Source organism: Pan troglodytes, chromosome 11, assembly GCF_028858775.2.
Source record: "Pan troglodytes isolate AG18354 chromosome 11, NHGRI_mPanTro3-v2.0_pri, whole genome shotgun sequence".
Classification (NCBI taxonomy): Eukaryota; Metazoa; Chordata; class Mammalia; order Primates; family Hominidae; genus Pan; species Pan troglodytes.
The window spans coordinates 78,897,322-78,911,810 of record NC_072409.2 but is presented as its reverse complement, the minus strand read 5'-3'; the positions used below and the strand labels follow the sequence as shown (position 1 = coordinate 78,911,810).

The 14,489-nt window shown below is 39.7% G+C and overlaps 1 long non-coding RNA gene across 1 annotated transcript; it reads left to right on the top strand.

Moving 5' to 3' along the window:
• Nucleotides 1–3,822: 3,822 nt before the first annotated feature.
• Nucleotides 3,823–10,131, top strand: LOC129135929 (uncharacterized). The gene is made up of 3 exons (XR_008537032.2): nucleotides 3,823–3,944; nucleotides 7,607–7,700; nucleotides 10,078–10,131. It is a non-coding gene; the product is annotated as an uncharacterized LOC129135929 (long non-coding RNA).
• The last annotated feature ends 4,358 nt before the right edge of the window (nucleotides 10,132–14,489 follow it).

Here is a 14,489-nt window from a genome sequence, read left to right as displayed (position 1 = left end):
GTAGGAAATCTTTGTTGAATGCCTGTGTGACAGTGGGAAGACGGGACATGGTAATTAGGAGTACAGTCATGTGTCATTAAAGACTGGGATATGTTCTGAGAAATGCGTCATTAGCCAACTTCATCGTTGTATAAACATCATTGAGTGTATTTACAGAAACCTAGATGGTATAGTCAACTACACATCTAGGCTATATGGTAGAGCATAGTGCTCCTAGGCTAGAAAACTGCATGTTACTGTACTGAATGCTATAGGTGATTGTAACACAATGGTAAGTATTTGTGTATCTAAACATGGAAAAGGTAAAATAAAAATATGATAAAATAACCTTACGGGGCCACTGTAGTATGTGCAGTCTGTTTTTGACTGGAACGTTATTAAGCAGCACATGACTATATGTCCTAAGCTTATGGCCTTCTATAAGTGTTACTTAGTCTTTCTACATCTGTTTCCTTTTTTTCTTTCTTTTTTTTTTTGGTGAAATGAGAATTTAAAAAAATCAACTTGAAAGTGTTGGCCAGGCTCTGTGGCTCACACCTGTAATCCCAGCACTTTGGGAGGAAGAGGCAGGAGGATTGCTTGAGCCCAGGAGAGCAGAAGTTCAAGACCAGCCTGGGCAACACGGGGATACCACATCTCTATGAAAAGAAAAAGAAAAAGTAGCAGGTCATAGTAGCGTGAGCTTGCAGTCCCAGCTACTTGAGAGGCTGAGGTGGGAGCATCACTTGACTAGAAGGTAGGTTACAGTGAGATGTTATAGTGCCACTGTACTCCAGCCTGGGTGACAGAGCAAGACTCCATCTCAAAAAAAAAAAAAAAAAAAATATATATATATATATATATATATAAAACCCATAAAGTGTTGTTGAAATTTAAAATATTATATATAATAGATAGACAGGAGTAATACAGGCACTTAATAAAAGCTGAATATTTTTTAAAAGGTGACATTTGTTTTACACAATACACATTACCGAAACAAACAATCATTAATCTGTGAGCTGCTTCTATGCTTCTTTCCTTATCTGCAAAGTGGTTCTCCAATTTTACCTTTTCATAGTACTCTGTCCTCCTTCCCAGCACTTACCATAATGTTAATTAATGTTCTAATTCTTTTCTAGCCAAACCCTTAGACTTTAACTGTTTTCCCAGGCAAACTCCTGGCTCTGTGAGACCAGTCGCTTAAAAATGTAGTACTTATCTGCACTCTCTAACACCACCCGTCTCTTAACCCATGTTCAATAAATGTTGGTGAAAAAAATCAAAGTCACACTTATCTTGAGGAGAATTTAGAGGGGCCAATGAACTGGCAAAGTGTTTCATTATGACAGGAGAAAAATAGAGCAGTCTACGCTATATTAAAAGTATGCAACAATTTATTTTATTTGAATCTTTTTTACATTCCTGGTAACTCACAGAACAAAACAATTTATTTGTATTTGTATTAACTAATTTAAGAAATAGAGATGGGGTCTCACTATGTTGCCCAGGCTGGTCTTGAACTCCTGGACTCAAGTGATCCTCCCACCTCACCCTCCCAAAGTGCTGGGATTACAGCCATGAGCCACCGTGCCCAGTCCCCCACTTTTTTTTAAATTAAAGTTATGGGGTCTCTTATCCAGGCTGGAGTGCAGTGGTGTAATTACAGCTCACAGTGACCTTGAACTTCCAGGCTCAAGCAATCCTCCCGCCCCAGCCTCCTGAGTAACTAGAGCTACAGGCGTGCCCCATCACACCCAGCTAATATTTAAAATTTGAATTATTTAAAAAATTTAATTTTTATTTAATTTTTATAAAAAGATTTTATAAAAAGGAGATTTATTCTTTATCTTATTTTTTGAGACAGGATCTCAGTCTGTCACCCAGGATGGAGCGCGGTTGCATGATGCATCACCGTGCCCGGCTAATTTTTAAAAATTTTTAAGAGATAGCCTGTTGGTATGTTACCGAGGCTGGTTTCGAATTCTTGGCCTTAAGAGATCCTTCCCCCTTAGGCTCCCAAAATGCTGAGATTACGAGTGTGAGCAACCCCACCAGCCCGGCCAGGCATTCAAAATTTATCAGGCCCAGAGAGACCTGAGTATGAGACGTCAGTTAGCACCATCCCCATGTACACTAGCAATTGTTTAAAGGCACTTTGTTCTTTTCTGCCCTGTACAAGCATCACCCTTTATCTTCGTGTTCCCAGAATCCGTGATAGAAAGAACAAGTATAGCCAATGGATAGGTTGTTATTTTAATGTAAATTCTTGGAATACAATTTAGCAAGGGTCTCTTCTTTTTTTTTCCTTTAAAAATTCACTTGTAGCCGGGTGCAGTCGCCCATACCTGTAATACCAGTACTTTGGGAGGCAGAGATGGAAGGATCAATTCCTTTGAGACAAGAGTTCGAGCTTCCTGGCCGACAAAACAAAGAACTCACTTGAAACTGCTGCTAAGATCATGTATTAAATTAAGGGTAACTTGAATTGATGCTCCCAGGTTGCATTCTTGAGACTTGGCCCAAATAAATTCTCTATTTATATTAACTTTGCCTCCGTTTTTCCTTTAGGTTGACAGTTATTTCTAAAGTTGTACAGACGGGTTTACCTTGAGTATTAAAATAAGGTGTGAGAAAGGCAACTGAAGCCAGAGGCTCCCATCACAGCCTTGTGGCCTTCGGAGGCTTCCAAAGGATCAGCATTAACTGCAATATTTAGGAGGAGTGCAGCTCTTCAAGATTCATAAAGTGTTAAATCTGTTGCCTGGAATTCCAGAAAGAGGGGGAGGAAGCGCACAGTGTGAACTGTGTTCAACTTCAACCTAAAGGTAAAAGCGATCAGCCTAAGATCAGGAGCGCAAGGGAGAAGCTTGAAGCCATGCGTTCTCACGGAGGCGTTTCCCGCTCCAGGGCTGCCCAGGCCCGCGGGCCAAGCAGCTAGCCGTGCGGGCCCTCGTCACGCCCGCGATCAGATCAGCTCCCCGCCACTTGGCACTGGGAAGGCGTCCACCAAGCTCCAGGGAGAAGGAGGCGGAGCCCGGCCTCAATCTCACCCGTGTCCTCATGGGAGTTGTAGTTTTCCTTGCGGGCGTAGAGGGCACGAACTCCCGGCTTTTGCCCGATAAATAGCATCTCTTTTGTACGAGTCATTCAAATAATAGACGCAATCTAGGTAACTTCAAGAGAAGATGGGAAGGGGAAGGGGCAAAGCATGGAAGGCAAATCTAAAGATTATGGGCGGGGCAGAGAAAGGTTCGCACTTAGTACGCATGCGCACACCAGGCGCGACAGGTGGGCGGACACAGAAAGGCGACGCCTAGGGCTGTGTTGTCCCGGAAGTGCCTTCTCTCCTCCCGGGTCTGCGCGGACACGGCCTCCTTACTTCATTTGTCCTCGCCCCTCCCCGTCCCTCTACGCGTTTTGGTCCCTGTTTGGTGCTTTCTGTTTGCAGCTACGGCAGTGAGTATGTATGTGACGGACCCCGAGTCACCCGCGGCCTGGGACCCCTGCCTACCCTCCGTCTCGCCAGCCGAGCTGTGGAACTAGCGCGTGCCCCCTCGCCGACCTCGGCGTCTCCGGTCCGCCCCTCACTTGTGGTGGGGCGCAGCTCCTGGTCCCTCAGCTGCGCGCCGCCCCACGCGGCCGGGCTGCGGGTCTAGGGGGTCCGCATCTCCCTGGCTCTCCAAGGGCTAAGGTCGTGATTCTAGAGCGGCTGGGCGTCCAGGGCCTCGGTGGGGGTGGCGTGTCTGCCCTTTTTATCTCCCCGCAAGGCCCCCAGTCTTCTAGGGAAGCCAGTCAGTGAAGCGCGGAGGTCCGGGCGCGCCGAGAGAGAGTCCAGTCTTTGAGGACCGAGTAGTCCTGGGCCACCTCCCGCCTCTGCTGTCAGAAGCAGCAGCTGCCGCCGTGGAATCCAAAATTTCGGGAGCTGTGTCCCTTTCCTCATGTAACACGAGTAGTCTTGGACGGTGAGCGGACAGTTGCCTTCAGCTTTTGGGAAGAGCTGCCGGTTCGGTGGAAAAGCTGTGGCTGGGAATCAGGAGGCCTGGGTTCTAGCCGTGGCTCCCCCACGAACTCGCTGGCGATTCCAGAAAGCTCTTGTTGAGGCTGAATTTAAGATTATATCAGATTACACAGTTGAATTAGGGGCTCCATTAGTAGGGCCCTTTTAGCTCAGTGAATAAGTTTCTCCAACTATAAAACGAGAGCGTTCAATTTGATGACTTTTCAGGTCCCCTCAGAAGCTCTTGACTTTGTGGTTTTCTTTTTCTTTTTAAAATTTTTTCTAGGACCGTTAGAGAAATGACTTCGTGTTTGAATAGTTAGGCTGTCGCATACAAAGACTTTTAAATGGATTGTGTGTATACTTAGGAAAGCATTATGCTTTCAAGAGAATCTGAGGATGGGGAATAAAGTCAGGAAGGATCGCAAGTGAGGATTATGTTAATATGATAATTAGCACGGTAAGAGACTGCATGACCGAAGGAAAAGGGCTAAGGGAAAGGTGAAGGAAATGTTTCCGGATAGGGTTAGTTCTCATAAAAATCATGTATATATCCCAAGAAGAGCTGGGACTTAAGTGACTAAATTTAGCTTATTTTTTTCCCCCAACTGAAATACTGTGCTCTGCCTGTGTTTTGTGACCTTTGTTTTACACATTTGGATTCTCCACTCCAATCTCAGATTTGATTCAGAGTGGCCGTCGCATTTGAAAAATGGACATTTTAACCCCTTAGTCAATTGTGTTTCATCTGTCACTATCAGGATAGCTCATTAAGAGTAAGAAAGAAATTTTACGTTGAAAGTAAAGTGTGTTCATCATATTGCAGTGAAATTTGGACTGAATGAGGCTGTGGATTTGATTTAAATCGGCCCGAGATAGATTCCTGTGTCGTCAAGAAGGAACATCTAGGGAGGCTAAAGGTGCTTTGGAAGTAAATAAGAGCAAAAGGTCAGAATGACCAGTAGGTAGACTGTGAGACCAGAAAGATTGATTAAAGACCGGGCGCGGTGGCTGATGCCTGTAAATCTCAGCACTTTGGGAGGCCGAGGTGGGCGGATCACCTGAGGTCAGGAGTTCGAGACCATCCTGACCAAAATGGAGAAACCCCGTCTCTACTAAATATACAAAAATTAGCCGGCGTGGTGGCGCATGCCTGTACTCCCAGTTACTCGGGAGGCTGAAGCCGGAGAATTGCTTGAACCCGGGAGGCAGAGGTTGCGGTGAGCCGAGATCGCGCCATTGCACTGCAGCCTGGGCAACAAGAGCGAAACTCCATCTCAAAAAACATAAAGTAAATTCTGAAAGCTTAAATAGGCCTTAAGTTGTCTAGTTTAAAACAATTCGGTCAATGAATACTACTCCCTCTTTTGAATGGGAAGAGCCTTTGCAGTTATTCTATAGCTGTTTTATATTTGTTAAGCTATTTTGATTCTTAGATAAGTTTCATTTCCATTTCCATGATATTTTAGGATCTTATATAAGAAATATCTTTTCTGGTCACGGGATTGATAAAGTCTTTGAGTACTAACTTGGGAGATTCTTGGATGATAAACTGACAAATGTGTGTTTTTCTTCCAACGAAAATGTCTCATTCATAGTTCTTAAACTCTGCTGGGAGGTAAAATGGATATTTGTGAGGTAAACTTAGGTGTTAGAACCAATGCAAATACTTCAATGAAGGAAGGTGTTTTTTTAATTTGAAATTACTTATTTGGAAATTTTATTTAAAAATTTTAGTGGACAGTTGGCTGAGAATCACAGAAACGTGAATCACTTCTAGCTGTGTTCTTAACCAGCTGCATAACCTTGGATAGGCCTCCTATCTCTTTGTACTTCAGTTTCCTGTGGGTAGATTGAGGAGTCTGTATGAGATAATCTGATTTTGTTATCTAGTTAGTATACTTGGGAGTCACGTACAGGGATCAAAAAGCTGAGAAAGCCTTCTGAGTCAAGGGTTTGTTTGTGTGTATGTAAAAAACATATATATTGTCCTCTGAGAATACTCTTTTTTTAAAAAGTTATTAAATTCATTTGAATGTAATTAAAGCGGTAACATAAACCACAACAGCCTCAGGCAGACTTTAACCCTGGCATACATAAGCTACCTAAATAAGAGAGCAGGTTATACCCAGCACAATTTTCAAGTACAGACGGTACAAAATCCTCTTAAAGGCCATAGGGGCTAAATTGGTAAATTCATTTTTCTACATTTCAGAGAAAGAGATAAATCCTTCGACCCAGGGAAGTCAGTTTTTATTATGGTTCTGTAGTTTATTTTTGGCATACATTCACAGGTGTGCCTATGGCTCTATTCTTAATCCCTTTCCTTTGGGATGGCTGCAAGAGTAGTACAAATTTGTAACTGTAATTTAGCTCTTTAATTTTTTTCTGTGCTGCACTGGAATTATGTTTTATCTTAAGTCCACACTGGATCCTCAGGATGGATCCAGTGAGGATTTTGAAAGAAGCATAATTCCTTTGACTTCTTTTAGAATTAATTTACCTATTAAATAAAAAGGAAAGGATTCATCTTTTATTTGAATTCCTCTGAGGCTAACAATTCAATATAAACTGATGAATGCTATGAGCATTATTCAGACAGTCACATTCAATTTGTGTGACAATAACAGCATAGCCACCTGAAGGACAGTACAACAAGGGCACAGGTATATGATACCTTTTAGAAGAAAAGCATTAATAGGTGGGTTCATTTATTTCTGGAAAACAAACAAAAAACTCCAGCAAGAATGTAGTACATTTTTGGCTCTTGTCCATTTGGTTCTTGCGATTAAGCTGGTTCTACTATCAGAACTAGCATCACAACACCCTGACATTTTGAGCAGAAATTTGAGTGGCTAAGAAAACAACTATTTTTAACTTTATGTGTATAGCTACAAGTGGAAAAAAGAATAAATTGGCATTGTTATTGCTGTCTGGGCTGTCCTTGATTTTTGGACACAAGCTTATTTTTCCAGAGCTCTCATTTTAGTCAGTAGTCCATCAGTACCTAATGGAAACATCTACTGTGTAGATACGAGAATTTCTAAGACTTTGGAGTAGTTGAAAGACAGCAGAGAAATTTATCCTATCATAATTTCTGTATTTTAAGCACGTACTAGATTTATCAGGGCTGAAGGACAAATGGCCTGGTGTTATAATTCATTTATAAATTCAACAGATACTTGTAGATGGCCCCCAAAATACCAGTTACCCTGCTTGGCTTTGGTGATTCATTGTTTAGCAGTGTGTATATAGTTCCTGCCCCTCCTGTGGTTTGTGATCTGTGCTTCTGGGAGATTTACATTGAATAAATAATTAGAAATGTGATGAGTGTTTTGAAATGTAAAGTGCTATGAAAGCCTATAAAAGGGGCATTTAATTTAATCTGGTGGGAAGTGATTTTGAGCCAAGTTTAAAAGATGAAGGCTGAGAAGGATTTAATATGCTCACAGTACTAAGTGTTTCACTTTATGCATTTATTCCCAAAGTTGGGAGTTTTCTCTCAATTTTAGGTCTTTATTACGTTTGTATTTTATACACAGTTTTATAACAAGCACAGGAATAAAGAGGTTTATCAGGTTTTTTTTTGGTTTTTTTTTGGAATTGGGGTCTTGTTCTGTCACCCAGGCTGGAGTGCAGTGGCGTGATCATAGCTCACTGTCAACTTTGAACACTTGGGCTCAAGCTATCCTCCCTCAGCCTCCCAAGGTGGGAGGTACAGGTGAGTACACCATCCACCTCTGACCTTGGCCCTGTGCTCTCATTCAACCAATTCTGTTGGTACTGCCTCTTACTACAAGATTTGCTTACCCGGGAGTTAGATAGCAAGCATGGGAAATGCCTGGCACACAGAATATATGGAATTAGTGTTAGGATTTTAGTAACTTCACAGTCGGAAAGAGGAAAATAGGAAGAGCTGTTCGTATAGGGTAGACTATAGGAGAGAATGCAAATTTTGAAAGCTACATCATCAAGGATTAAAATTTTGCTGCTAGCTTTGTCTCTATAATAATGTGGTCATCTAGTCTTAATGCTTATTCCTTCAAAAAGTTCATTCTTTTCATTTTTCTCCCTTTGTGCCTAATGCTCAATCTCTTGCACTAGTTTCGGAAGTGGTCTTCTTTTATGTCTGCCCTATATGCTGTTGTTAAAACTGGTATTGAAATGTCCTTTTATTTCATGGTACTTTATTGCTCCAAAATTTGTAATGGCATCCTGCTTCCCCAGGAAACTATGACACTGAATGTAGATCATACTTGGAGCCCCTGGGATTGGCAAATTTTTTTTTTTTTAAGAAGCCAGATAGAAAATATTTTAGGTTTCCAAGCCATATGATATCTTAACTACTCAACTCTGCCCTTGTGGGAAAGCAGCCTTAGATAATACCTGTAGAAATCAGGGTGGCTATTGTCAATAAAACCTTACTTACAAAAACAGGTGGCTGGCTCAGACTGTAGTTTGCTAACCCTGAGAACTTGACAGCAAAAAGAAGAGATAAATAGTAGTTAAAACATAAAGCAGAATCAAATAAATTTTTTTTCCATATAGGTGAGATCTGATAATGTTTTTAGGTAGAAAGGAAGAAACTTGTGAAGCAGGAGAGACTAAACCTGTTTGATGTTTTTGGTTGGGGGCCAGGTTAGAGATAGGATCAGGTGTATGTGTTGTTGAATTATTCCTAAAAGGGAAGAGAGACACCAGTAATTGCAAAATCATCAAATATTTATAGAGGTGGAGGAGAAAGAATAAATTCAGATGTGTTGAGATAGATGAGAGTACCTATGAGGATTTGTTTGATTTGGGAAAATGAAAGCAGAAGTAGGAGAAGCAGAAGTAGGAGAAATTCAGATGTGTTGAGATAGATGAGAGTACCTATGAGGATTTGTTTGATTTGGGAAAATGAAAGCAGAAGTAGGAGAGGGCAGAGGATAATTGGAAGCTTAGAATGGGGAAAGGATGTCTGTGCTGTGGGGAATACTTTCAGGCAGTTGTTACCAGTATTTTGAAGATGACAACTTGTTTAACCTTGAAACAATTTGTGGACCACCCCATGATTGTAGTTACATTTTTAGTATTCATCAATGGAGAATATGCATATTAGAAAAAAGCTACTACCCAGTTCTCTCTTAGATGACTTTGTATTTTATTAACCACAACATGGACTGCACATTTGAAAAATGTTAATACATGTATGTGAGAAATTGTCTTTATGTAATGCAATGCCCTGGGTACCCACTGAGATAACTAATTTAACAGCTTCCCAGGAGGCTGAAAGCTCATAAGTTAGAAATCATTGCGTTCTAATGAATCAACAATAAGAGAATAAAGGATTGCTTAGAAGTAGTATTCTGTCAAAATTAAAATGAACTTATAATGAACTCACTTTGAAGGATTCCATAACTTTTTATTCAGTAGTACTTGGCAGTTTTGAGCAAGATGACAGAAACAAAATGATCTAGGGTTAGGCATAACATTATATAGAAGGCCAGAATAAACATTTAGCTTATTCTTTCTCTAAATTACCTTTTCCTGAGATCACACCCAGTTTCATTAATCACTTCTCTATTTATGGTGATCAAATTGGCATCTCATTTTCTTAACCGTTTTGTTGATTTCATGTTCCCCATTTACACCTTACTGAATATTTCCATTTGGGTATCTTACTGTTTCACATTTAACCTACTGAAAAGAAAGCTTCTTATCTTTCCTTTGAAACGAGCTCTCTGCTGATTTCTAGTTGGAGTAGAGAATATACAGAGATGCTGAAGTTGATGGGAAAATGTGGATAGGTTGGGAAAAACACGAATTAGGTGTGGGATTCATTGAAGAAATTGAACAGTATCATGACTGGTAAATGATGGTGATGAGAAAGTAGAGAAAACCTACTGTTTGCTCTTACCATTTGTTTTTTAAATTTTAGCCAAATCAAGTTCTTGACTCATACACTCTTACAAATATTCAAATATATGTTCTCTATTTTGTTTCCTTAATCCAATAATGTTGTAATCCTTTTCCAATTAATAAGCAATATGTTCAATACCGATGCCCATTTAAGTGTGCTGTTACTCTCTAATCATTATTATTCCTTTCATAAATAGATCTGGGCATAGGAACCAATCAGAAACAATCGCTTCAGCAATCAAGACCATTGTTCATCATGGAGGAACCCATGGATACCTCTGAGCCTCTATCTGCATTACCATTCACTGGGCAGCAGTCTTTTGAGCCAAGTGGCAAATTTGGACAGTGTCCATCCGATGCAGATGAACCACATCCAGGCACTGGGGAGGTGGAGGACATAGAACAGCTCAATCAGTGTTTGATCCAACACTTCCATCTCATTAAGACAAGTTTGATTTTTCTTTGCTTTTTATTTCATGGAATACATGAGAATCTCTTAACTGTTGGAGTTTCCAAGGAGGCATACCTCGTGACTTCAGTTAATGGAAAGAACAAAACTAAAATGCTGTATGGCCAAAGCCACAAAGGGAAGGATCTGCAATTTACATTCTTGGAGCTATCATCTGTACTGTACTGTTGTGATCTGCTGATTGGCATTGGCATAGTAGTAGGGGTCAAGTGACAGAATCCGTGCCAGCAGTCTCCAGGTTCAGAAGCAATTCAAGACCCTGATGATAGCTCTCCAGCAACCAACACATGGTGATTGTGCCAACTTGTTGCTCAGTTATAATGCAGGGCCAGTGATTGGTTTAAGTGAAGACCATGGTTGAGATCATTTGTCTTTGGTCTAATAGAATTTGAGTCTAGTAGAATTTGAGTCTCCAGGGAAAGAGCTACTTGACCAAATTAAACTAGTAGCAGGTAGAGCATGAATGACAGCATATTATACCATCAAGATGTTCTTAGAGCAGTGTATGGATGGATCGATTGTACTGCCATCAGTTGTGACTGACGTTGTATTCAAGGAGAAAGAGAAACTTGTTTAGAAAGCACTTTGAAAGTTTTTTGAGTACGGGGGTGCCCTGTATCACCCCGTTATGGTTGAACTTTCTCCTTCAAAATTACCAGACTTGGCAGCAGTGGCAAATTATTGGGCTAAAAGACTTAATCAGACATATTCTGGGTTCAGGGCTCCTAATATAATACCTGGTGCAAACATTATACTTCCACTCATTCAGATGGTTGCATCCTGCCAGGCATCCAGTGGGACTGGGAATATGGACACTTGAACATTAAACATCCTGAAGAATTTTGGAATGACAGGTTACAAGTGAACATAATCAGTTCTCTATATTAAAAAAAAAAAAGATTTGGGCATAGATTGGGCTCACATAATCTTTAGAGAGATTTTTTCATTTTTGTGAAAGTACAGAAATTCTTAACTGCTTATGAAATGCTGATTGTTAAACAGCATCCACAGCTATTTTGTGTTGTTTCCCTGACCCCACCCTGAAGAAAAGAAAAATTATGGCATATTGAAAACAGCAGTATGATGTAAGAGAAAATATCACAAATTCCTTGAGGGTGGGTCTTTTCCATACTCATAAGCCTATTTATAATATTCAGAGTAATTTATTGACACATATTAATATTCCCTCCTATCCCATTAATTGCCAAATCATCAAACATTTATTGAGCATCTACTCTGTGTAGGGTGTAAGCAGTACTGGGGACTTACAGTGATAAAAGACATAGTTTTAGCCTTAAGTGATGTACTGTTTCACTGAAGAGATGGAATATAAGAAGCCAAGTAATTTATGGAATTCTCTTCTTTGTTTTTCTTTTTTTTTTTTTTTGGCAGTGGAGTCTTGCTCTTTAAATAGAGCAAGGCTAGTCTGGAACTCCTGGGCTCATGTGGTCCTCCCGCCTTAGCTTTCAGTGTAGCTGCGACTACAGGTGTGAACACAGCTTGGAAATCTCTTAACCATGGGAGTTAAGTCTCAAAATTCTGGTGATACAAGTGGTTGAAACTTAAAACTGTATTTAAAAAATAGGATTCGTGAATTTGAGATAGTTCATAAGTCTGCAAAAGACTGTATAAATACATATTTTACATTTACTATTATTAATTTTGTAGTAAATTTGAGTACAGCACTATCTCTTTATCTGTGGAAACTTCAGACTCTCCCCTATTACTTTAATTTCAGTGAGACATTATTAAATATAAGTGGGCTTACACATTTGTTTTGCTTTACTGACAAATAATACACAACTTGGAGGCTTTTTTTTCCTTTCTATTCTTCCTCTAAATGTTCAACACTTTTCTGATTTTGTGATTTGAGGTTGTTTAATAGCTTCCTGAGGCTCCATTGAGACCGTATATACGTGACACTTAACAGTCTAGCCTTCCTCGGTACATATAGATATATGATGGTGGCTTTGCCTGTAGTAAATTCATGCCAAAACATAGGCTTTCAGTGCCTATTACATATGGCTTTCAGCTCTCTCTACTGAGGGATGTAGGAGTTTATTTCTGAGGTCTGAGCCTCTTTTCCTTTACTTCCTTTACTCTTTCCTAAGCCTTCTTTATAAAAACTATGCATGTTCTATTGTTTTCCTTTTTGATTCCCTTTCTTTTATTATCCCCAGTAGGAGTGACTTGTAATTCTCATATGTTAGAAAGGCAGATCTCCTGGTTGAAGAAAAGATCCACCCAAGCAAGTCAGCATGTTTAATAATTTTTGAGGGGGATCTCAAATGTGGGAAGGATTGTTATATAAGACAACCAAATGATGACATGAGACAATAAATGCTATAGGAATTATGGAGGAATAATTAGCTATTTATTTTCTTGGTTAGGGAAGAGATATTATTAGTTGTAGAAGTAATTACTAACTTCTACATTTTTTATTGTGGAAATCAAAAATATATATATGAAAATAAAATGTTATAATTGACTTCAGTGTCCCATAAACCAGCTTCAACAATTACCAAATTATGACCAATCTTTACACACATGCACAGGTGTCCCTCAGTATCTGTGGGACATTGGTTCTAGGACCACTTATGGATACCAACATCTATGGATGCTCAAGTCCCTGATATAAAATGATGGACTATTTGCATATAACCTGTGTACATCCCGTATTATTTAAATCATCCCTAGATCACTTATAATACGTAATACAATGTAAATGCCATGTAAATAACTGTTATACTGTATTAAGGAATAACAACAAGAAAAATGTACATGTTCAGTACAGGCGCAAATTTTTTTGTGTGTGGAATATTTTCATTCCAAGGTCAGTTGAACCCATGGACATAGGAGGCTGACTGCGTGTGTGTGTGTGTGTGTGTGTGTGTGTGCATACAGACACACACACACATATTTCTGAAACGTAAATATTCTCTTTTTAAAAAAATTATTATCACAGCTAAACAAATTACCAGTAATTCTTTTATCCTCATATACCCGGTGTTCACATTTTCTAGATTGGCTCCTAATTTTTTTACGATTATTTGAATCTCATTCAATTCATGTACTGTAATGTTTGATAACTTAAGTATCCTTTATAGGTTCTCTTTTACCTCTTCTTTATTAAATTCCTTGTAATTTGTTGTACTAAATAGATTGTCTTCTAGAATTTCCTGTAGTCTGAATTATGTAGTATTGTTTAACATGTTCCAGTGTCCTCTTATTTCCTGTGAGTTGGTAGTTAGATCTAGAAGCTTGATTAAATTCAGATTTTCTCTCTTTAGATCATCAACTTTAGATCATCAACTTGGATCATTTGTTTCATTTTGCTTTTGATACGTTGTTTTTTAGAATTACCTCTTAAAATTTTGATTTAATTTTATAATCATGTAAAATGTTTATAAATTTCCAAATTCAGATCAGCAAAACACAATAAAATCTATTCAGAGAAGGCAAACCTTCTGTCCAGTCTCCATCCTGCTCCTGCCCTTCCCCTTATGGGTAACCATTAAGAGAAAATTGGTGGTTGATCCTTACATTTAAAAATATATATAAGCAAAAAACTGTATATCTTTGTACCCTCTTTCTTAAATTTATTTTATTTATTTATTTATTTATTTTAGACAGAGTTTCGCTCTTATTGCCCAGGCTGGAGTGCAGTGGCGCAACCTTGGCTCACTGCAACCTCTAACTCCCAGGTTCAAGCAATTCTCCTGCCTCAGCCTCCCGAGTAGCTGGGATTACAGGTGCTCGTCACCACGCCTGGCTAATTTTTTGTATTTTTAGTAGAGATAGGGTTTCACCATGTTGGCCAGGCTGGTCTCGAACTCCCGACCTCAGGTGATCCATGTGCCTCGGCCTCCCAAAGTGCTGGGATTACAGGCATGAGCCACTGTGCCCAGCTTCCCTCTTTCTTAATAAGTTGTGGAATACTATGTGCTCTTTTAAAATGATTGATGAATAGTAGTATACTTGTGACAATCTTTTTTTTTTGAGACAGAGTCTCGCTGTGTTGCCCAGGCTGGAGTGCAATGGCTCGATTTCAGCTCACTGCGACCTCTGCCTCCCAGGTTCAAGCGATTCTCCTGCCTCAGCCTTCTGAGTAGCTGGGATTACAGGCATGCGCCACCATGC